The sequence below is a fragment of the Rhinolophus ferrumequinum genome, chromosome 24, assembly GCF_004115265.2.
Source record: "Rhinolophus ferrumequinum isolate MPI-CBG mRhiFer1 chromosome 24, mRhiFer1_v1.p, whole genome shotgun sequence".
Lineage (NCBI taxonomy): Eukaryota > Metazoa > Chordata > Mammalia > Chiroptera > Rhinolophidae > Rhinolophus > Rhinolophus ferrumequinum.
In genome coordinates, this window is record NC_046307.1 from 16,967,720 (window position 1) to 16,991,786 (window position 24,067).

Below are 24,067 nucleotides of genomic sequence, written 5' to 3' on the forward strand. Positions count from 1 at the left end.
AACTTGAGTTTGAATCTTGATTCTGCTGTGAAGCTTCGAGCAATTTATCTACCTTCCTTGAGTCTCAGTTTGCCCAGCTCTAAAATTGGGAGAGTAATAATACTTACGGGATTCAAGGAGATATCACATTGTTTCTATAAAGATTAAGTATCCAATGGACAGTGAATTCCAAAGACTTTAGATTTTACATATGCCTGTATGAATATTATATCACCGTCTAGAGACTTGCAAAATCTATCCTGACTCTGTGATGACAGCCTTTTGAGCTAGTTATCGGCAGTGGAACTATGATTCAGAAAAACCCAAGTATGATATATTTTATTATTTTTGGGGTAGTAGAGCTTGGAAGAGGATATAAAGCAAGAAAGCAAAAATAGTAATACTAAAAAAAAAATAAACTTAGGACTGAAAATTGGAAGGAAATGTGATTCTGACATTGTCAGGCCAGTTTTGTTAACTTTATGTCAATATGGTTACATTAAGCAAGCACAGAAATGTCCTACTGAGGTTTTATAGTTTAATTTCCAGAGAGAGTTGAATATCTTGGCAGACGGGATTATGGGGCTATTTAGGGTGTACTCCTTTCCAGTCTTTGTTGCAAAGGGCTCAGAGGCCCAGTGATTAATACGTTCCTTTCTATGAATAGTCTCAAGACCAGTCATATCACTCTCACCAGTTCCAGTAAGCCTTTATTTTTGCGACTATCATTTCTTTAGCCCTAAAATCGAATCATAACAGATACTGTGTTTCTGCTAGTCTGTGGTTGGGGCCAATACTACCCCATCAGAATCAGTTTTTGGAAGTTAAGATCAATTTTGCCTGGAATGTGGGTGATTTCCTTGGCTAGGTTGGCATATCAATCAGTTTTCTTACTGGGTTCAAGACCATTCAGTAGATTGTTCCAAACTCCAAGCACCGTGTCGTTGACTCGTCTGTGTGCTCATCACAGCCAGAGGAGGACTGATCAAAGCAGTGGGGTTAGACAGCGGGCAGGCGTGAGGGGCAGGGGCGGAGGGCGTGGCCGGGCCTTGAACGCGTCCACGGGTTGGGTGAACACGGCTTCTCCCTCTGCAGGCCCAGGATGGACTGGGGCAGGGGCATGGTGGTAATGTCTGCGAGCCGGCTGAAGTGGCGTGCAAGACGTTGGCATGTGGCTGTGCTATGGAGAAAAGCCCATCGCATTTACTACTTTGTCAAAGGGCTCGCTACCCATTGCCACCTGGTCGTTTTCTGTGGCCCCGGCTGGTTCACAAGAATAAATTTTTGAGGGAGGGCTCTCTGTTCTTAATACCCAATAAAGTCATGGCACGTTGTTCCTTCGGGGCCCACTGGTAAGTTGAAAAGAGCGGTGGAAGGCTTCACTGCTAGCACACCTGTCTGCTCTCTGCCTGCATTTTGAGCCTGCCAAGAGAGAGATACAACCTGATTTCTTTCCCAGATCCCTTGACTTGTGGCTGCATCACTCCAATTTCTGCCTCTGTTTCACACGGCCTTCTCCATGTCTTCTCCTCTTCTGTCTCTTACAAGGACACTTCTCATTGGATTTGGGCCCACTGGATAATCCAGGGCGATGTTTTCTTAATGACAAAAGATGCTCTTTCCAAATAGGGCCACATTGTCACATTCACAGGTTCTGAGGGCATAAATACAGCAGGTCCTGAAGTAACTCGGTTGATGAGATGCCCTTGGAACTTAACTCTTGTTTATATAGATTAGCCTATGGTAAAACTGGTTTTGTTACACATTGTTTCACTTAAAGTTGCTGAACCTATTGTTGTTAAGTGAGGATTGACTGTATTTTTTTATGGGCCACTGTTCAACTCACCAGAGCAGAGTGATTTTATTTCTTGGTCTCTGTGTTTTAGAGGTGGTATACGCTATCTTGCCACCAACATTTGGGAGCTTTCTCTTATGGGTGTGTTTCTGTTTTGTGTCTTTTTCTGTTGTCTAAATCAGACGGACTCAAATCGGTTTTAGTGTTTGCCTGGAGATGGCCTTCTCACTCCCTTTCAGTGTTCCCTATAGACATTTTAAAAGAGCTGTAAGCAGAGGACAGCCTTGATTCCTTAGGTGAGGGGTAGGGGTGGGGAAAAGAGAAAAGTTGTATATCAGTAAATATATAAAAAAAAATAAATATATGTAAAATATATAAATATATGTAAAAAATTGGTCCTGACTCTGTCCATGGGCCATTGTTCATTGTTCAAAGGCGGAACGAGCTGTTTGCTTCAAGGGAGCTCAGTCATTGCTAGACTCCCATTCCCACTGGCAATTGGCTGTTCCTGTACTTGCTTGTTTTTTTTTATTAAGTTGTAGTGGCCACAATGGCATGGAGAGGATACAGCTTTTAACACCTCGCCCAGCGAGTGCATTTAAGTTGTGCTATGGTCTCACTTCACATGGTGAGTGTCCCATACCACCCAGGATTTCCCTCGCTGGAGTCCCACTGCCACTCTCCTTCAAGGACACAAGAGAGGATGTAAGCTGCTCTTCAAAAATTTGAGCCGCTGGAATTCAATTCAGTGAACATTTATTGAGTATAAACTATGTACCAGCCACTATGTGGGTACTGAGAGAGTTAACCAGCAAACAGGTTAGGCAGCTGCCCTGGTGCCATACGTAGTTCCCTTTCTCTCTCTCTCTCTCTCTCTCTCTCTCTCTCTCTCTCTCTCTCTCTCTCTCGTCGCGTCTTTTCTCAATCCTGTGCAGTGGTTAGTTGTTTTTAAATGAACAACTTCTTTGGTTTTAAAACCTCCATGCAAGAAAGTCCCTGTGCCCCAAATGTATACATACACGGTGTTTCGTAGCCTCAGAGCTCACTTCTCATAGGTTTGGGGATTTCAACAGCCTATTTCAAGTAGCTGCTTGTTTTACTACCTCCCTCCTGTCTAATTGTCTGGCTCTTCAAGTCCTGACCCTGGGGGACACTGCCTGTGTCATGCTAGTTCGATATTTTGGGCTTTGCCAGAATTAAAGCAGCCCGTCTTGTACGGACAAGGCTGTTCTTTTATTCTTTTTTTTTTTCCAGTGAAGTGGAACTAATAGGGTACTGAATGATTGACAAGAGACCAGCCAAAAGAGTTTTACTGTCCCCCTTTTCTTCTTATAACATGCAGTGACTAAGTATTACCTCTGCGTAAAGGTGGGCTTTAACTATGCACCTGGTATGGGGCCACAGAGCGGTCTCAGTCTGGTATAAAAGATGACTTCCTGCAGAATCTTAGTTGGCGTGATGCATTGATCCATCTGGGATGGGCTATACAATGCTAGCATCACTTTCTTCAGACCTGGGTCTCTGATAAGAACTCGCTTGTCTCCTTGGACCACTGAGGGGGATGCCCTCCCCTCCTCCCGCTCCATTCTTTTATAGGTGGTGCAAGGAAAGCATGTAAGCTGTCTAAACAAAGGGTTTTTGTTGTTTGTTTGTTTGTTTTACAAGGGATTTGTGAACATTACATACTCTAATCCTGCAGCCCTTCTCAGCGAAAGGGCATCCAGACTGTGCCATGTTGTTAAAGACTGCTAGACCATAGTCAAGATCTGTTCATCTCACTCTTCCAATGAAATAGAAGAATTTTAGGCCCCATAAATGGGATATTTCTGAGAACTTATGACAGTATTCATCCAATTTAGAGCCCAGGTCAGGCTCTGCTTTCTTTCTGTGGAACTATGGTCAGAGTCTTGGCTGAGCCTCCATCCACTCCTTTGGCTTCTGGTAGAGTCCTTTTGTTCTTGTAAACGAAAATTCCCAAGGTTACCTCTCCTCTGTGTGACAAATATGTTTTCTAATGAGTTGATGAATTACCGTCCCTACTCAACCCCAGCGCAGGAGTCCTTCCATTGGTGCTGTTTTCTCTCCAGTTCTCTGTTTTCTTTCGTAAAACACTCAGGTTCCTTCTTAGTCCTGATGACCCACTTCCCATTGGGATCTCTCCCCCTCCCTCTGGGGAACTTGCCAGGTCCTCTTGCCTAGTCCCTAACTTTCTCCAGTCACACAGTATCTGGCATGTAGTCTACTCAGGACACATTGAGAAAGTGCATGAAACTCGACGAGTGGCCGGTGGTGGTAGAACATCAACTCACATGTATTTCAGGTATTCTAATATCCAGTCTGTGTCCTCTTGGGGACGTTGAAGTTTCTGTCTTAGGTGTTTTGTTTGTTCGCTTATTTGTTTAGGAACATGTAGTTTGCCTGTTTACCGATACACTTGACATCGGTCAATTCCTATATTGCTTCAGTGTCATCAATTCAAAGGCACATTTTCACTTTTCAGGAAGAAAATTGAAACAGTTTATTAAATATAACAAGGATTATAAGATGCATTCCAATTTTAAGACAAAGGAGTTTTATTTTTATTTAATAAAGTTTCATTTTTCAAAATGTACAGTTGGTGGGACCTGTGGCTCCTGTATCTTCGCCAGCGGCTGGGGCAGCCCCACCCTTGGTGTTTCTGGTGTAGATGACGTGAACTCTGTGCTCTGACACTGATTTAATAAGTCCTGTACTAGGGAGCTCCTGACGGGCTGCTCTGGCCAAGGACCTGCGGGTCTTGAGTCTCTGAGACAACAGCTGGGGTTAGAAGCTTGTGGTTGGAAACTTCCTTACAGTTTGTTATATGTCGCTTTGTCACACAAGACTAGGTTATGGAGCTTGTCCCGAACTTTGCCTTTGGACCGCTTCTTCTTTGTGGCCTGGCCTCCAGATTTGTTCACTGGGTCTTTGTCTTTTTTGGCCGACTTTCCAGCATCTTTCTTTTTCTTGACGTCCTTGGGCGGCATGGCGAAGCTCAGAGAGCAGTGGCTGCAACTGCAGCCTTGCTAAGATGTCAGACAAAAACAAAAAAAGGAGATAAAGGTGTTTTAGAATCAAGGAAATACGGCGTACTGTATAGACTCCTAGTGATGGACTATGATTGGCCTGGAGGAAAGCTATGTAGGCAGGAGACTTTTTGAGGGGAAGGGAGGTCAGAGACTCCTTTAAAAATCCAATGACTGCTATGGACTATCCAAAAAAATGAGTGTACTTAGGAAAGAAATTTTGGCGTAATATTTATGGGGATTTGGGGATCCTTTAAATCCACGCAGGTTACGAATCTCTGGCATCAAGCACTGTGAGATAGCATGTCCTTGTCTGACAGGAAAGCTTTCCAAAGAATGACTGAAGAAGAGATCTTGCAGTGTTTTCTGTCAGGAACCTTGTTTAGATTATTAACGCTAAAAGACTCTGTAGGCCCCGAATAGGGAAAATGGAAGCAGACATTGACCGATTCCAGATGTTCGTCTCCTTGCAGGCTGTCTCTTTGGCCAGGACACAGTTCGTGCTGTCCCCACGCAACATACAGCACATTCCGAGGGAATCCGCGTAAAGTGTGCTGCTGACTTGGCTTTGCTCTCTCGTAATGCCAGAGTCCTGGCTGCGACCGTGAGTGGAGTCCAGCCAACCCAGTTATTTCTTTAGAACAACTCTGGAGGGCTTCGGGACTTCTGAAGACAGTGGAGAATTAGTTGAGAATGCTTAAACCCACACTGTATAATGAAACTGTGCATCCTTTTAAGCATAATTATAGGGGAGGCATCCATATTTACCTGTGTTTTCATTATCTGAGTTTCTGAAGTTATGAGCTTACCTAGGGAATCAGAAGTTATGATTAATTGAAAACATTAACTGATTACAGACCACTAATGAAATCAGTTGCAGCTTAACCAGTTCTCCTCCTTGCTCAGTACTTTCATTTATTTTAAGACATCTTGTCTGTGCCCTGGTCTGTCTCTGAATGGCAGGTAAACATTCAAAAGCAGAGCAAAGAAAAGTGTAAGAAAAAAAAAAAGAAGGACGGCAGGATTTTTATGAAGTCTGTTGAAGGGGTATTGGAGAGCCTCTTGAATCATGTGCACGGTCACGGGCAAAGGATGACCTAGGAGTGTTAGACCAGTTAGCAACTGAAGAGAAAAAACGTGAGGATGACAGCTTGTTGGACACTTGAAAGGAGAATGATTTGAATCAAAGGAGTAAGAATGGACCTTTGGGAAATGGACAAGGCCCTCAAGTGCAAAACTGACCATCTTTTTGTTGTGCCGTTAAAGTCAAACTTGAAAGCTATCTTATAACGTTATCATAAAATCTGGTGGGAAAAAGTTCATTTCCCGTCAACACTTGTTTAGTCAGTTAAGATTTTGTGCACAAGTGAAATAAGAACTTAAGTCTTATTTACAGGAACCTTATTTTGATTACTTGTTATTTCATTTTTCTAGGTAAAGTTCTAGTCAGTCCCCCCACCCCCACCTAAGATCACCATTTGGCCATAAAATGTTAGTTCTCCTATTAAGGATATCGACTGGGTGGCTTTGCCTGTGTACCAGGTCTCTTATGGTAGGTAACGAGGCACTCTTTCCGAGACATGTATACAATGATGTATGGTAGGCAGTAGGTTTGGGTACAGATTTCTAGGTCTTCCTCACTAAGAAGAGTCTCTTTACCAGTTTGATCTAGATTTCTGTGCCACACTGTTCTCATTCCCTGCTGCCCTGTATTGGGAAGTGTCTTCTTCTATTGAAGTGTGTCCTGCTTTTTATAGAAAGTGCTCTAGCATTCTTATGTGACGACTCAGAGTTCAGCTTTAACTGCAGAGAAGGTAGCAGTTGAGCTGCTAAGGAAACTTGTGCCTGTCAAAACACTGCAAACCTCTCTCTCTTCCCCTCTCCCCCCAGTTCCTCCATGGTTCACACATCATTTGCACATGCTCAGGTTTTCAATCTGGAAAGATTCTTGAACTGTGGCATCAGCTCCACATAGCTTTTCTAGAGAGAATTTTGTTTCATAATGTTTCAGTGAAGAACGACTTGCAACTTGAACATAACATGAGTACATTTGAAATGACAGAGGGGAATGTGTTAAAGGCCTTTCCCTCTGTTTGTTTGAAAATAAAAATCAGTAGTAAAAAATTCAAGGCATAGATATTAAAATTTGGACCCAGACCCCCCAAGTTATGTATGGTCATTTTTTTTTTTTTGGTATGCTCATTTTTTATTCACAGAACATTTTTCAGGTTTTAAGTCATATGTTTAAATGTATGCCCCCTTTCCCTCTTCCTCTGCCCCTGTGTGGCACCCAGATTATGTTTTAAGTAAGTTTTAGGATTGGGTTGACTCAGCTTTTATGCAAAGGTAAGCTCTGTAAAATGCCTAAATATTTAGTGAACTGCAAGATTGAAAAGCCTCTGAGGTGCTGTTATAACCAGGACTAAAAATAAATGCAGCAATCATATATTGAATATATTTAAAATAAGCAGTATGAGCAGATTGTTGTTGTGCAACTTTCCTTAAATATTGCGACCTTGAGATGTATGTGTGCTAATGTGTAGGAAAAGAGTATCATATGAAAATTAAATACATAGAGAAAAATGTGCATGTTTGTTTTTAGTTCACTTCTCTAACGTAATAAGGAATGATTACTCTCAGACTGTCAAAACTGAAAGAGACCTTAACACTCATCTTGAACATTTTCCTCACTTACAGAAAAAGCAAGGCCCAGAGAAGGAAAATGAATTCCCAGCAGAGTCCCACAAGTACTTAGTGTCAAAGCCAAGACTAGAACCCCGGGGCGGCTGACTACTAATTTTATGCTTTTGTCGTTATGCCATGCTATCGTATGGGTATTTGTAAAAAATGGTATAGCAAGAGCTCATTTACTCATTCGTTTGTATCATTAATTTGGGAAACTGGACACCCACTTTTCTATTGCTGTGTAACAAACCACCACAAACTAAGTAGTTTAGAACAACCTCCATAGTTAGCTGTAGTTCTGAAGCCCAGAAATCCAGCTTGGTGTGTCTGAGTTCTCTGCCCAGGCTGAAATCAAAGTGTGGGCTGGCTCTGTTCTCATCTGGAAGCATGGTCCTCTTCCAAACTCATTCCTGTGATGAGAAGAATTCAGTTCCTTGTGTTCGTAGGATTTGAGTCCATAATTCCTTGCTTGTCATCCTACGCTAGCATCTAGAGACAACCCCACATTCCTCACTACATGGCCTCCTCCGTTTTCAAGCCATCAGCAGTGTATGGAATCCTTCCTACACTTTGAATCTGGGACCTTTTCTTTTACTATCAGCCTGAGAAAAACTCTCTGCTTTTGAAGGACTCATGTGATTAGATTTGGCCATCCAGATAATCTCTATTTTAAGGTCAGCTGATTTGGGACTTGAATTACATCTGCCAGACCCCTTCAGACTAGTTTACCTAGATTAGTGTTTGATTGAATAACCATAGAATAGAAATCTTGGGGGAGCCATGTTTAGAATTCTGCCTACTACATCCAACTTATCTGGCGGCCAGACTTTGCACAAACCCTACCATCTGTGACACTTTTGTGAATCTTGAAATGAAGACAACTTTATAAGATTGATCAATTTTTGTATTTCAAGGGCCTAGTGATGGAAATGGCTTCTAGGTAGTGATAACTGTTACAAAATCCATGCAGTTGATTGCATAGAAAAGGCAGAGTCATGCATGGCCTGATGGTCATACATAGCTGAAGTTGTTTCCAAATAAGGCAGCTGGGACAACCTGATGGAGCAAGAGTGTTTGTTTTGGTAGCAGAGGAAGAAGAAAGAAACTGGATTATAAAACACAGTGCTCTTTAGTTTAAACACCTCTGCCCTCCTCATGGATGGCAGCACTAAAAAGTAATACTGAGCCTAGGTCAAGAAGAAAATGTTAAATTCCATATCCTCAGTGTAAGAAGAGGAAAATCAGTGCTATAATGTGAAAGAAATTCCTGTCAAAAATAGTTTAACATTTTGGCACCTAAAAAGGCTTAGCTCAACTTAACAAGAAAAGTAGTCCACTTTAGTGCCACCCCAGTGGCTTCCCATTCACTTAAAACCCCCGAACCTCTGATGTGGCCGGAAAGGTCAGCCTCATTGGCCATCTTGCTGTTCCTAGCACTCCAAGCTCTTTCCCACCCCAGGACCTTTTCACGTGCCATTCTGCCTATCTGCAGAGTTCTTTCAGCCTTTCACATGCCTTGTTACTTAGCTCACCCTTTCTTCAGAGCTCAGCCTAAATTGCACATTCGCAGTGTTCTAATTGCCCTATTTACAGCGTCACCTTCTTGCCTCTTCCTAACTTCAGATGCCTTCTGTCACATCATCCTGTGTTTCTTCTGTTCAGCCTACTCTGTTGGCTCGTTTATAATTTGTCTCCCGCCCTTGGAGTGGCACTCCTTGAATTTGACCTTGTGTAACTCACCTTTGTCTCCCTGATGTCTAGATCAGGGCCCACCATGTCTAGGCAGTCACTATTTGTGAGATGTTAAAGAGTCCAGAGAGGTTAACTGTTCTCGTGTCACAAAGGGAAATCATGGCACGGAAATTTCAGTCTGTCACTTGACCTATTGGTATTCCTGACTCCCAATTTGACAGTTGGGATAAGAATGGCTTAATGACTAGCCCCAGGTCAAGAGCTAAGACTAGCCTCCCTGACACTTGATAGTTTCAGTTATCAAGTATCACAAGGACCTGGTCTGTGTTGAAATGATTCAACTTTTAGAGTTCTTGCCTTTCTTAAACGAAACTAAATAAATGGGTCTTCTAATGTCCCATTTGAAATGTTTCAGTTCACTCTCCTTACTCGCTTCGTACTTTTTCTGCTGGTAAATTAATTCTGGTCCAAATTTTTTGTTTTCATTTTCAATGTCTATTAAACAAAATTGAAGACAGATTCATCTCCCAGTAGAAATTACACATCTTTTGAACTTTGGCCAATGTTCCTAACCTTCGGCACTCCTGGCTTTGTTAAAAATATCATTTACCCTTTCAGATACCTGTGTGGTTGGTATCAAGACTGAATTAATGAGAAACTTCAAAGATTCAAGCAAAGCAGGAGAAATGCAAATGAAGGAAAAGGAAATTATTTCCAAAATCAAACTTTCTCTGTTCTTCTACAGATTATGCCAGATATTTAATTTTCTACTGAAATTTAACTCAGGCTTCTTTCATTTAGGCAACTAAGTACATGTGAATTTTATGCTGACAAATGTGAAACTGCTTTCAGGTTTTTGTTTTTTTGCCTTTTGCGTACTTTAATCCCCCTTAGCTCTCCTTTCTGGGGTTTTCTTGAGTCAACAGGAATTCACAAGGTACTACTGTATGTGTGGGATTCCTTTTGGCTCTTAACCATCTAAAAGAATAGGGAGAGGGGAGAATAGTAAAAGCTAAGACCCTTTATGTCAAGTTTTCAGATTATTTCCATTGTTGGGTAGTGGTGTGATGACTAGTCTTAAATCTTTTTCCAGTTTGTGGGCTGCCAGCCAGAAGAGCTGCAAGAGTTTTCCTTGTTTGACTAACAAAACTGAACGGTGACTTTTTCTTTTTTCCCTCCCCTCCCTTCCCTTCTCTTCCTCTCCCTTCTCCTCTCCTCCCTTCTAAATCGCTGGTTGATAAAGCTATTTATGTGCAAAGTATTGCTTCTACTTGAATTACTGTAAGAGAAGCAACAGGAACCCCCAAACAATCAAGCCAGGTGAACTGGGAGCAGAACAGAGAGTGGGCTCAACTTTTCTGTAACTACTGAGAATGTTTACCTTTTAATACCTGAACAGATGACTTGGAAACTGATAAATTAGAGGTCAAAATAACCTCAATGTCAAAAGGATTCCACATATTCATGCATTATAAAGAGATCCCCTTGCTTGTTATATTAGAATATCTTCAGTATTTTCTTTTTAATCTATCATCAAATAGTTAACAGGGAAAAACTGAAAGCTGAAGTGTTTGAAGTCATTAATGGTTCAAAATGCAATCAGAAGTCAAGATAAAGCAAAGCTAAATGGACATAAGGATCAGTGAGAAATCAAGACGAAGCAAACCTGAAATAATATTTCTGATGGACTTACTATGTCTAGTTTTAATTTTTTTGTTTTAACCAACAGAAATTGGAAATGCTAGACTGTATAGGATGCTTGGCAATTGAACTAAGACGTACGATATTAAAATGCAGTCCTTAAAATGCAGTCCTTTACCCTTAAGGATATAACAGTTATGCTGAGGAGATCAAGGCATACAAACGGGGACAAGTATGAAATGTAAATAGGTTTAATGAAGTTTCCCAAACGTCAGCTTTCCCACCATGACCTCCATGATTTTGGTCATATTCCCGTAACAATGGTTCTCTTTACTTAATACCTGTCTTTGATTTGTTTCACTTTACTTACAAAATTTCATTTTAAAACTAAATATATTTCTGACTGTGTAAACCAGTATCACTTACTGTGTAAGAGAACCCTAAAAATAAATAAAATGGAAATAAAACTATAGTGGTAAGCTCTAACTAGTTACTTTTACTTGCTAAAACCTCTCAGCTTATGCCCAGCTTTTCTCTCTGTTAAAAAGAAATAAAAGAATGTTAGCAACTATTAAATGTTGAAGCCGTGCTAATACCGAGTAGAAACTTCTTTTAGATGCTATCACAAAGCTTTAAAGAGACAAGGAAGGGAGTATCTTTCTCATGTTATGACAGTGTTTTTCAAGAATGCGCCTGGGAGCCAACCGAAATCAGATCTTGCACAGTAGCCTGGGTCCCACACGTGGGGAATGCAGGCCCTGTAGGATGCAAAGATTTAGCCATGGTGATTTTGTTGGTCTTATGTGCGCTGGGAGTAGAGGCAAGCTATATAGGTGGAGTAAGGTGATTTAAAGGGCTTGTAAAAATTTGTAGTGTAGTTTAATCTTTAGTAGACAGTTTCAATGTAAGACTTTTATTTCCCGCTTGCATTTTAGACAGTTTGGTTTCTGTTTTTAGTGATTTGCTTTGCAGTGTGCAGAATGGCAATTATTCTGTATGGCTGGGATGGTGGAAAAAAGCATACAGGAGAGAGTCAAATACACACACACCTCCCTTTCTGTTTTTGAGGACTCGGGACCGAGTGGAGTTACAAATAGTAAAACTGTTCCAGCTGTATTCACAGCCGACTGTAGGAGCGGGCATGCATCCCAACAGGCTGCTCATAGGTCTCTGCTGGTGAGGACCCTGGGCCTACTTGGGTTTCCCTGAGTGACATCCCCCTGCTCCCGAGCAGGGTTCAAATTTGGATCGGTCTTCTAATATTTCAGAGTACTTTCACATCCCTGATCCCACTTTATCTACATGCCTTCTGTTGGCATGTGAAGTGTAATTAAGAAGATAAATAGTCTTTATAAGTATGTGTAAATATTTGGCCTCCCAATTGCAAACAGAAGCAACAGGTTATCCTCATTTAGGGTGGATAAGTAAGTGTTGATTGTAGGCGCATTTAATTGTTAAAACTCTTTAGAAAAGCCATATGGCTATTAAAAGCCTTCTGTTTTTTCATAGCTTTTGGTCTGATAATCCCATTGCTGGAAAAATTTATTCCAAGTCCATAATTGAAAAGAAGAAAAAAAAATCTATGCAGGAAGTTCATTCATTAATGAGTTATCTTGTACAATGGAAATAATCTGTTTTCACCAAAAGGACAATAAGTAAGTAAACTAGGTATGACAACTCTTTGAATGTTAATACTGATATGAAATCCATAAATATTGAATGCAAAACTATGCTTACTTAATAAGTAAAAAAGTAATATATGAGAGTATACATGTATGTATGTTATGATTACAACTGAAAATTCACACACACATACAAAAACTCAGAGAAGACACAAGAAAATAAAATGGCTGCTGTTAAGGTAGTGATTTTTAAAAAAATTCTTCTTAATGATCTTTTAGTGCTATAATATTTTTTGTTGGGAGTAAAATTCAGGAGAAGAAAAAAGAAAGATAAAAATTGAGCATATATGTATAAAAACAAGTGGCATTAAGGCAGTCAACTCCAGTTGTACGCATATAGAGAAGCCATGAAAATGTGAATCAGTAGAGCCATTAAACTTCAAGCTTGTGAGAAGGTGTGTGTAGTATCAATTGCACTTTTGATTGTGTGATCATACGTCCCGGTCGCAGATACCCACCCTGGCTTAGCACCCAGTACAATGCTTGGCTTGTAATTGTCATTCACTAAAGGACAGATGATGGGTGGTTGGGTGGATGGGTGAATAGATGATGGATGGTTTGTTTACTAAGAACACAAATCCACATCAGAGTTTAAGGTAGAAGTGGTAGGAAAGAAGATGCTTCAAACATCAGTGTATTTCAAAGACCAATCTAGGCACTGAGATGAGTAGAGTAGGATGGGGTGGGGTGGGAACCACTAATTAGAACCAGGAGCTCTACTTGGATAAGGCTTACTGAGCAGCAGAGAGAGAAGGAAAGAACCCAGTTTATTAGGGAACAGAGGGCCTTCAAGGCTAGAGAAGTAACATTCTTGTACAAATGGAGGTAGGAGACGGTTGTACAGGGAAGTGGATTGTTCTGGGCAGGAGGTGGGTAAACTGATGGGGTCAGTGATGGGCAAGTTTGCTAGAAGCCCCTGATACCCTTGGAGAGATGGACCTTGCTGCTATTAGAGAGATATATTCAAAGAAGGGTTTGAATCGGGCTTATACTCAGGTGTTTCAGACAAGGCTCCTCGTTCATTTCTAGAGCGGTTTTTCCTTCACCTCCTCCATCACTACCACCACCACCACCACCACTACCATCGTCATCACCACCATCACCACCACCATCATCACCACTACCACCACCATCACCACCACCACCACCACCACCATCATCGTCATCACCACCATCATCATCATCATGTCCTCTTCCTTGGTTATTAACTCATCCTCACAACAACTCTGTGAGGCAGGTCTTCTTATCCTTAGTTTACAGTGGGAGGAACTGAAGCACAGAGAGATTAAGTAATTTACCTAAAGTCTCAGCTGATAACTGGCCAAGGTAAAATTTGAGCCCAGATCATGTGGTTTGAGAGTTCTCTTATATATTATAATAGTTGAGCTATTTCTTGTCTTTTCCCTGAGTTATGGTTATTTTCTCCTAACTACGTATGTGACAGGAGATGAGAAATGAAATGCCAGAAATGCCTATTGTATCCTTTCGAGTAATGGTTCTCAACTTTTCTGGAGCCAGACCCATGTGAGAGTGTAACCAAGCTGTGGATCCTCCACTTAGAGAAATGCATTTGTGTATTCAGACTGTCAGGGCCCTTGGAGGTGAGTGGCACAGGCTGAGAACCTCTGCACCCACGGAAGCTGTGTTTTCTGCTTACCTTGCCTTCTTGCCATCGTCACTCTGCTCTTTTCATGTGATGGTGTTTCAGTGACACAGCTATGGAAACTTTGGTGGCTTTTAAAAAATTGTCCTTGATATGTTTGAGGTTGGGGTGTATATAGAGCGTTAACAAATGATTGCTTTTTGATAGGCAAAAAAAAGGAAGAAAGCAGCGTTTTATTTTCCATCAGTGTGTATAAACAGCCGCTGATCGATACCTGTTGTGGATACTGTTAGTGAAGTTAAACTAATGAAAAGGTGCATGTGAACATTTGTTGATGAGGAGAGTTGGTTTTAGGAAAATTCCCACCCAGCACAGTGTTGCCACACATATTGAGCTCTCATGAGAAAGGCCTTCTGCTAATTATGCGGAGAGATAGTTTCTGTTCTTTAAGGGCTTAGGATCTCATAGAGGGAGATTAACATGTGCAGAAATAAACAGAGCAAAGTTGTACTTGAAAGCATAGTTTGTTTCCCAGCCCAGAAACTGCTGCAAGGTATAAAGGAGAATTTTTTGGCTCATGTATCTGAAAATTCCAGGGGCAGACTCTGTCTCTTTGTTTTCCTTTCTGTTGGCTTGACTGTCTGGTTGCATCTCTGCATGTGTGAGCCACCAGCCGTCCACTCCTGGTGGCTCCAAGCTTGTATCGCATTTGTTGCTAGCAGTCCTAGTGAGAGGCTGATTGTTTCCCTATAGTTCCAATAACAGTTGTGGAGCTGGGTCATATGTCCATCTCTGAGCCAATCACTGTGGACAGGAAGGGGTAGGATAGAATATCCTGATTGGCCAGATCTGGGTCATGTGGGGAAGAAGGCGGCCCACCTGGATTGACATTTGAAAAGAGTGGTTCCCCAAAGAAGACTGAGGTGCTGTTACCAGAAGTGGGCATGGATGCAGGGCAAGTCAAAACAAGGGCTGCCACAACAGGAATCTATTGATAGAAGTTACTGTGAGCTATAGGTGGGCCGAGGAGAGAATGTGCCATTCACTCTGAAAAGGCTTTCTGGAGAAGGTGGTGCCTAACCAGTCTGGAATGAATGAATGAATGAGGAACGAATGAATGAGTCGATCAAAGACTAAATGAGCCATCTTGCAGAACATGTAATTCTCTTATGTAAAACTTTAAAAAATATGATTCTGTTAGTTTAACTCAGATTTCAATCCTATTTTGGTGAAATTCCAGATTCTGTAAATTCTTTAGGTGGCATTGTAGTTTTGAGTTTAAATGAATTCTAGGACTCAAGTATAGACTTAAAAATCATTTTTGTCGGAGCTGTGCATTATTATGATACTTGGTATGATGAGTCTGTGTAGTTGATACATATTCTAATTAGGAGGAAAATAACCTAAGTTATAACTTTCTCTTCAGCATGTGGTATTTGCAAGGGAGTATGTTAGGTACTGTACTATAAATTCTTGATTAGTTGTGGGGCAGAATGTAAATAAAATAATAAAATAAGATAAAGTAAAATAAAATAAAATAGCATGCTTGCAAAGAAAATGAAATTGCAGAGGAAGAATGCATCTACATTTTAGAAGGTGACAATAGCCAGTAGGTGGCACATACTACGTTCTTGCACCATGGGCCCCCCTCCTCCTCCCCCCCCCTAGCCGCCCCCACATCAAATGTGTCCTTCCTCATTGCAGCCCTGGATTAGCTGCTACCTCCCAGGCTGGGGAGGCCCCAGAGTATAACTCATGGGCTATACTTCAGGAAGTTTGAGTAGGTTTAATCATATCTCTCAGAAAAATACATTTCTTCTGGTAGCCAGAGCTAGAATGTTCTTTTTTTTGTGCCTGCTCAATTTTTATCTGAGGCTGGTGATAATGTAGTTGCTGACACCTTTGGAGCATTTACTGTGTACTGTTCTCTCGGTTAAGAATGTCATGTGTTATCTCACAGTCCCATGAGGTTAGTACAGTTTTTATCCCCGTTTTGCATTTGAGGAAACTGAAGCTTAGAGAAGCCATATCCTGAAATCTTTCAATTCGCACCAAGTTAATCTGGGGGGAGCTCGAGGGCCTCTGCTGAGTGACAGTTGAGACAGACAAATGTCTGTGTCATGTCTGGGAGAAAGGCATTGGAGGGAGCTGGCATTAAGGAGGAAGTTAATTTCATTTCCTGACTGTGTGATACCTGAGATTTAAGATACTAAGTAGTGATAAATGGCTGAGTGGTCGTTTGATGGAGAAGAAAGTCAGAGGCAGTAGGGGCGGACTGGCTGGTTAACCCTCTGTCTTTGCAGGGTCCGCTCCCTCTCAACCTCTGTTATCAGGCGGTTTTAAGAGAGTAGTTTGCTCAGAGACAAGCTCTTGTCCATAGGTTTCCTTCTAACATTTGAGGAAAATAAAACTCATCTAGGGGACTTAGAGACAACAGGAGGGGACTGCTTTAAAAGACTCTTACCACTTTGGGTTGGCCTACCTGCCTTCACCTCCCTTCCTCCCTCCCTCCCTCCCTCCCTATGAAGTCTGGATCCCATACCTTTGTTTTATATTGTTTTTACTTTTTCCACAACGTTTTTAAAATGGTAAATATTCCTTTATATTAGATATAAAGTTATCCAAGTAAATTTTTATTCCATTTTTAACCATATTTTAGTAACTTTTCACTGTTATTAAAGATTGATTTGGGGTACTTTTAAAGTAATAGAACTTCCCCAACCCTTTTAGTGCAGTTAACTGAGAGTTAACTGCAGGATGAAAACAGACCCTTAGAGCTCAGAGAGGGTTGGAATGAAAGTCAGGCCTGAAGATAAAGATGTTCATTGCAGCGTAGTTGAAAAACCAATTAATAATAAAGATAGATAGATAGATAGATAGATAGATAGATAGATAGATAGATAGATAGGAAGCAAAGAAAGAAACAAGGAAAGGAAGAAGAAGGGAGGGATGAAGGAAGGAAGGAAGGAGGGAAGGAAGGAGGGAAGGAGGGAAGGAAAGAGGGAGGAACTGCGGGAGGGAGGGAGGAATCGCTCACTGCCTTGCTAGCATGCACTGCTGCTTTCTGTTCTGGCGCGTCCCTACAGTGGATACCATGCAGCACTTTTTCACATGGTACAGGCCTGCCTGCACACACTGAAAAGAAAAGTGCTGTGACAGTCGTGGCATCCACAGCTTTTTGAATAATATGATCTCATTTGATAGATAAAAAGATGTTCGTAAGGTGTGTGCATGTGCTCTTCCTAATATATAGTTTCTTTTCTAGGGATGATATTCAAAAATCCAACCTTTAACCTTTTGGGAGAGAGACTAGAGGACTTTAACTTTGCATTTTCTATTTTTCTGTGTAGTTTGATTGTACCCCATGCACTTGTATTACTTTTATTTTAAAAATAACAGTACTGGAAGTAACACCTATGGTTACGAATGAATAAAAGTGAGACTTAAATAGTAAAATAAGCCCCTTTGAACTCCTTAATGAAACCATTAATGTGTTTCTAAGGTCTGTCACGTACCCGGAGGCATAGGGCATTTCCTTTCTTTTCTCTCCCTCCCCCCAGGCTTTTTGAAACTAAACTTTTTGTTCCATGGATGTTCAAAAGTAGGTCAGCAACACCCAAAAAAGATTCTCCTTTGGTTTTTTTGGGGTGGTGTTGGGGAGAGTGCTAGCAGAGGATGTGAAGTTAGCTTCCAAGATCTTCCTTTGCTTTTTGTGTTTGTTGCTGGTTTTTAGTCACTTCCCTTTTCCACATACATTTTGAAGAGATTATTTTAGATGAGGCAATTCCCTAACGTTTTTAGCTTTTTACCTTCTGGTTTTTTACAGCACGATTTTAGCATCCGTTTATTGTCTTATTTTCTATTTGATCAGTTACATTAAATTTGATATCCAGTGTTTTATTCCCACCCTGATTGCTTCTGGTCCATCGTGTGTGGGTCATTCCCTCGTTATCCTGTTTTGTTCATCTCTTATCTCTGGATTTGGTTGGTTGCTTTTGGATTATCTGGACCATTCAGTGTCTTAGACCCAAATATCTGTGGAGTTTGTCTTGACTTTCCTAATTATAGTATCTGAAATGGTCTAACCAAGAACCGCCAGGCAGGAAGGGCTACGGTTCTCCATGCTGTCTTGTTCACCTGACATCTAAATCTGGGCAGGATGATGCTTACAAACTCCTGGTTCACAAGGTTTGAGAATTGGAGGCAAGAGCCCTTTTTACATTGGCTCTTGTGGGAACAGATTCATTCATCTACAACTGCTGCTTAATGTTTTATTTGTAAAAGGCAATAACTTTATGTACTGATTGAATGTTGACAAGGTGTTTTTGCTAAACATTAGCTCGGTTAATCTGCTCGTAGTTATCATTGCTGTCATGGCTGTGGATGAGGAAGCAGAGTGTCCCCGGGATTCAGGCTCTGACTGCCGGGCCCGAGGCCTGTGCTTTTCTTCTGTCCACACACCAGCTCCACAGTACTGCTGCTGAAAGCATTAGGGTGGTGCAAAAGTAATTGCGGTTGAAAAGGTTTTTTTTAAAAAAAAATAAAAAATGGCAAGAACCGCAATTACTTTTGCACCAACCTAGTATTTGGCACGCTTATCTTCAGGAAGGTGGTACATCTTTTTGGAAAGCTATTTCGCATCCCTAATGTTTCCCCCTTTTTTTCCTTTTTCCCTCCCTGCTCTGAGGTCTGTGCTTTTTCAAGACCTTCCATCAGTTCTGCTTGCCACCCTTCTCCCTCACACACATCTCCATTCACGCTCTTCATTTCACCTAAATGGTTTTTTCCATGAATTCAGTCCTGACTTGCTTTTCCTGTTAGATCCAGCACCGAATTCCCCTCTTCCCAGAAGTCTTGCCTGCTCTGGTGCATCTAACACCGATCATTCAAAACCTCCGTTAGTGCTTTGCATGCAGTTTTGGAAGATCACATCTGTGGACTGGGTGGTCGTGGAGGGCAGCAATGTTGTCATGGAAACGGTGACAAACTGAGGCAGGAAATGGTGACAAACTGTCTCTTACACGTGGTTACTCAAGAAATAGTTTTAATGAGACTTGGCTTGCTCTTTAGATGTTTGCTATGTACAGAATCTCCCTATCTACAGTATACATATGAACTTCATTAGCCCAGGTGGCCTAAAAAAGATTTATATTTTATTGATTTATTAAGATTGCTTAACAAGGGATTATATAGGATAAAGGTAACTCCAGTCTTTGTGTCATGGGTCACCTGGATAGTATTAAGAAAGCAAAATAAAATTAGTTCAGGTCTACGCATTAATTTTAAATGACTTCTACTATAAGCATCCTGCAGGCAACACGAATACAATGTATCCTCTGAACACAAGCAACTGCTTTGGTGCCCAGCGGAAGGAACCACCACATGGAGGAAAACCTCTGTGGCACTTAACTGATAGGCAGTACAGTGCAGTTTAAACACACACAGCAAAGTACATTATGCTGAATGCATGGCTTAAGGGCTTTTCAAGAGCAGTTGTCACTCTCTGGAGGTTCTGCCTCAGGAAGATGTGACATCACCATATTCTAATTCATTTCACTGGAAGTTCTTTCCCAGGAAGGATTCTGCCGATTTGTATTACAGGGTGACGATTCCATAATACTGCTTTGCTCCTTATAAGCATTTTTGAAAATCCTTTTGAAATAGGAACAGGAAAGCACCTGTTTAAAAACATGTCCTTTAAGGACATTGCACGTTTATAAAGTCAATAAAGGAACTTATGTCATGAAAGCAGTCTGTGCAGAGAGAGCAGCTACTGCTTTGAGGGGCAGGGGCTTTTGACTGAGGAATGGATAGAGCTTCTCGGTCTGTCCTTTTCCCGACCTGCAAGTAGCCCAAGGAGAAGGTCGCTGTGATGCTAGGACCTTCTAGCTGGTCGTTACTACTTATGTAATAACGTATTGTCTCCATGAGGCTTCAGTATCCACACGTGATAAATACATCCATTCAACATAAAGTCAGCCCGTGAATCCAAGCACACCCAATACCACAGTGTATTAAAAAATGCATGGGTCCTAAGATATCCTGCCAGGAAACGATATTTTTTACAAGCTACAAACATAAATTGAGACCTTACTAAACTAGATTGGAAAGACTGTTCTGTACAGACATCTGGTTCCCTGTAGGGGGAATTTCAACTCCTAAAATGAGCGTACCCACTTAAATAGTATGTGAACAAAGAGGATTTCCTTCCTGAACCTGGGAGCTCCTGCTTTCCTTTGTCCTCATTCTCAGGTAGAGCCTGCTCGTTGTGTCGCAGATGGGTTTACAGGGGGAAAGCAGCAGCTCCTGGTTTGTACCCGGTCCTCTTAGCAAGCTCAGCACAGAAGAGCCTACCTCTTTCCTAAGACTTCCCGCAAAGTCCGGGGGCTGACTGTTGCATTGCGAGGGCCCGGTCTCATGTCCGTCCCTGAAGTCATCGCTGTGACTGATGGGCCAGACCTGCATCACATGCTAGCCCTGGGCTTGGCTCCATCCAACCACAGACAGAGATGAGGGAAAGGATGGTTCCCCAAAGGAACACTGTGGAGAAGAGAGGGGACTGGATTGTGGGCAGGCAGAAGCAACCGATGTTTCTCTTAATGAGCTGTTGAAAGGGGTCACATAAGTGAGCTTCAGAGGGGGCTGTCGGTGGTGATGGGTGAGGAAGGTTGTATAAAAGGCATACCTCCTCCCAGGTTTCTTCCTGGAGATGATGGTTTTGCTTGATTCGTGATCTGTGCCTTTTATTTTTGTGGCATTGCTAGGCCAATAAAGAGAACTTCAAACAGATGTTCAACACTTTGTTATTGGTGCACAGAGAGTCGTTCATTAACGTGATTTTGCAAAGGAAGACTCCTGTTTTGATTTCTCGGCTTGTTTCAAAAGCATGTAGAAGGTTGGCAAATTTTTGTTGGACTGATTTGACTGGAAGCCATGGGGCTGTCACAGGTCAGCCCAGGTGGGTGTCTTTTGTTTTTTGTTTTCCCCTCTCTGTGATGCTGATTTTTGGACATTTGCCTCAGGTCTTTGCTGAACCCTGCAGTTTCCCTGGTAAGGAGTCAACCTTTGGGTGCTGGGCTTTGTCCACTTGGCACAGTCTGACGCAGCCACCTCCCAAAGTCCCTAGCCATTTCTTGGGTAGGAAAGAAAGTGGACGGTGGTAGGGAAAGGAAGCAAAAACATTTCACATGTTGCCTCCCCAAAGACAGATCTCTTATCCTCCCTTAACCACAAAAATTCACTGAGGAAGTCGGTGAGTCAGAGATGCCAGGGTGGACATTCTCAGCACCGTTCAGCGAGTTTCTGGTATCTCATGTTTTTCTGTTTTCACCAGCACTGTTTTCCTTCCAGAGTAAATCCACCAGCACGAAGAAACATGGACAGTAACTCGAAAGGTTTCATTAGGCCCATGGCCGGAATTGGGCGGTTGATAGATCACCCACAGAGACATGGGAAGGTACCGGCTTCCTCTTGACCACGCTGACTGTATTTTCAATGACTGACATATCCCAAAAATATTTTCCATTTCCTTCCTAGGGTCTTGCAGGCTCTTGGTCTTACATTTTTCATTTCTGCATTCATTGGAGTAGGGTCAGGTTTTGTCTCCTTAGGTCTAAGCTGTTTTCAGAGGTGCTATAAGACATGCCTGATGCCTCAAGGCCATCAGTGGTACGTCCTGGCCAAAGGATGCCTCTTCCCCCACAGCAGTGCCGCCCTAAATGTGTTTTCCCATTTCTTCACCTCTCTTGCTCTCCAGCGATGAGAAGGTATGAGATAATGTCTGAGAAATCCCTGGTTCCCTTTGGAGAAAGGCACACTGTCCACTTCTTTGTATCCCTGTCTGCTGTCCAGGGTTAGCCAGGGGCCACTCCCAACATTGACGGAAGCTACTCACACTCAGAATCAAGACACCGGTAGAGAATGATGGGTTCAGACAACCTGGGGTTGAATGCAGGCTTCATCACTTCCTATTTGAATAATCTTGTACCCCAGATTTTTATCTGTTAAGTGGGGAGCATTTTAACACTGACCTCAGAGTTTTTGGTACAGCTAAATGAGGTAATCGCTCCAAATTGCCTGGCACAACTTGCTCACTTGTTCACTTGTTCACTACTTGCCGTGTAGTGAACACCCTATAAATGTTATTATTTTAGTACTGGGGCTTTATGTCAAGAAGAAGAGCGTGTGCCCTTTTTGTAAGGGTTGAAATTGGGGTGGAAATATAATACAAAGAGGCACAGTACGTGGTATAGTGGCCAATCTTGTCTCACCAGTCAGCTTAATCAAATCTCAACCCTTACCACATTTCTTATGGATTTTTAAAAAAAGAATTAAAACATTGCAGGTTAAAGTTCTCCAATAAAGCAATGATCTGATAAAGGAAGAGAGAGGGGAGACTGCTGAAAGCAAAAGGAAGTTCAGGTACCTAACCAAACGTCATGTGTGGACCTGCGTTGGACCTTGGTTTGAACAAACCAGTTATCCAAGACCTTTTTGAGGCAGTATGGACTGCCTATCAGATAATATTAAGGAATTATCATTAATTTTGTTAAGGATCATAATAGCACAGGGATGATTTATGAAAAAAATTATTAAAGAGGATGGGGGTTTATCAGAAAGAAGTTTTTCTTCTGGATGTTTCCTCTCCCCCCTCCGCCCTTAATAAATTACAGTTGCCTTCGCAGTTTCAACGAGGTGGTGTTTCCCTCTCCTTTCTCCCTCCTCTCTCAAGTCTACAAAATTCTGAGGTCCCAGCTGGTGTCTGGGTTTTGCTCCATCTCTGCTCGATCGGTGTCTCCAGCTGGAGTGAGTCTGCTCAGAAAGGAGATTCTTTCCTGCAGGGACCCGTGGTGCCTCAGGAGGGTCCAGGGTGTGTTCCCTTGTGACTCAGTGTGTTCACGTAGGATTTGACCAACAGGGATGTATGTCTCTGTTGAGGACAAGCAACGTCACTGATGGGCGGACTGACAGCTTTTGAAATAGTTTAATATTTCTTCCATACACGACCCGTGGGAAAAGGGATATTCAGGGGCAGAGAACCCAAATTTGTGTTCCGGCGGCATTATTTATATCCAGGGTGGTAAGGCCATTTGTGTGAGAATTAAGGGGACTGCCCACTGACAGCCCACTCTCGGGGATAATCCCATAGGAAGGCTAGTCTCTCCAGTCACTGTAATTGCTGTTCTGCCTCTCCTCAAACATCTTTCCCTGAAACAACTTGGGCCACATTAACAACGCCTTAATCACCCCCAAGCCCAAAATATATCCTAAGTGTTCCAGTCGCCTTTCTCTAGTCGCGCGTGCACCTTCCCTGCCTCCATACTCCCAGCAGCGGGGAGGCTGTGAGCTGACCTTGAGATTAGATTTCCTGCATCTAGAAAGTCGGCTTTGCTAGGTCGGGTGCATGTAGCTGTGTGGCCAGTCCTTTGAGGGCCGAGCGTGCGCCTGGTAATCATTATTACAAACAGCAGGTTGGCGACGCCCCTCGAGCGTGGAATTCTCTTCAATTCGGTGATACTTCTGTATACTTTGTACTCCCCCTTTCCTTCTCCAGAGCTCTCGGCCAAAATACACTAGAGTTGCTTTTGTCCCTGGTTGCGGAGAAGGTCCTCCACTTACCAGGGTTGTCTTCACACCCAGTGTGACTCAGAGCTAATGCAGCACTTTCCCTCCACCCCCTTCATTTCTAACCTCAGAAGTTACAGACTAAGTGAGAAGTTCCCACCTTCCCCTTGTCTGTTCTAGTTCTGCATCTGCCAGCCTTTCGCTCTGGACGCTGTTGACATAGAAAAGGGACTCATGGAGGCTTTTACTGCATGAGCCCAGTCACAAGTCTTTTCTCCAGTCCATTGACCTCAAGCTGCTCTTTTGCTGTGGCTGCATGTGAGCTACCCTGCTCCGGTCCACCGTGTGTTGCTTTCAAAGGCTGAAAAAGCCCTATGACCCA

At 42.3% G+C, this 24,067-nt stretch overlaps 1 protein-coding gene and 1 pseudogene across 7 annotated transcripts in view; one reads left to right on the forward strand and one right to left on the reverse strand.

The window, feature by feature from the left end:
* Positions 1-24,067, forward strand: part of ARHGAP26 (Rho GTPase activating protein 26) — a 399,917-nt gene that overhangs the window by 164,969 nt on the left and 210,881 nt on the right. The gene's annotated exons all lie outside the window — the stretch shown is intronic.
* LOC117016998 (40S ribosomal protein S25-like) lies at positions 4,376-4,779 on the reverse strand (annotated as a pseudogene).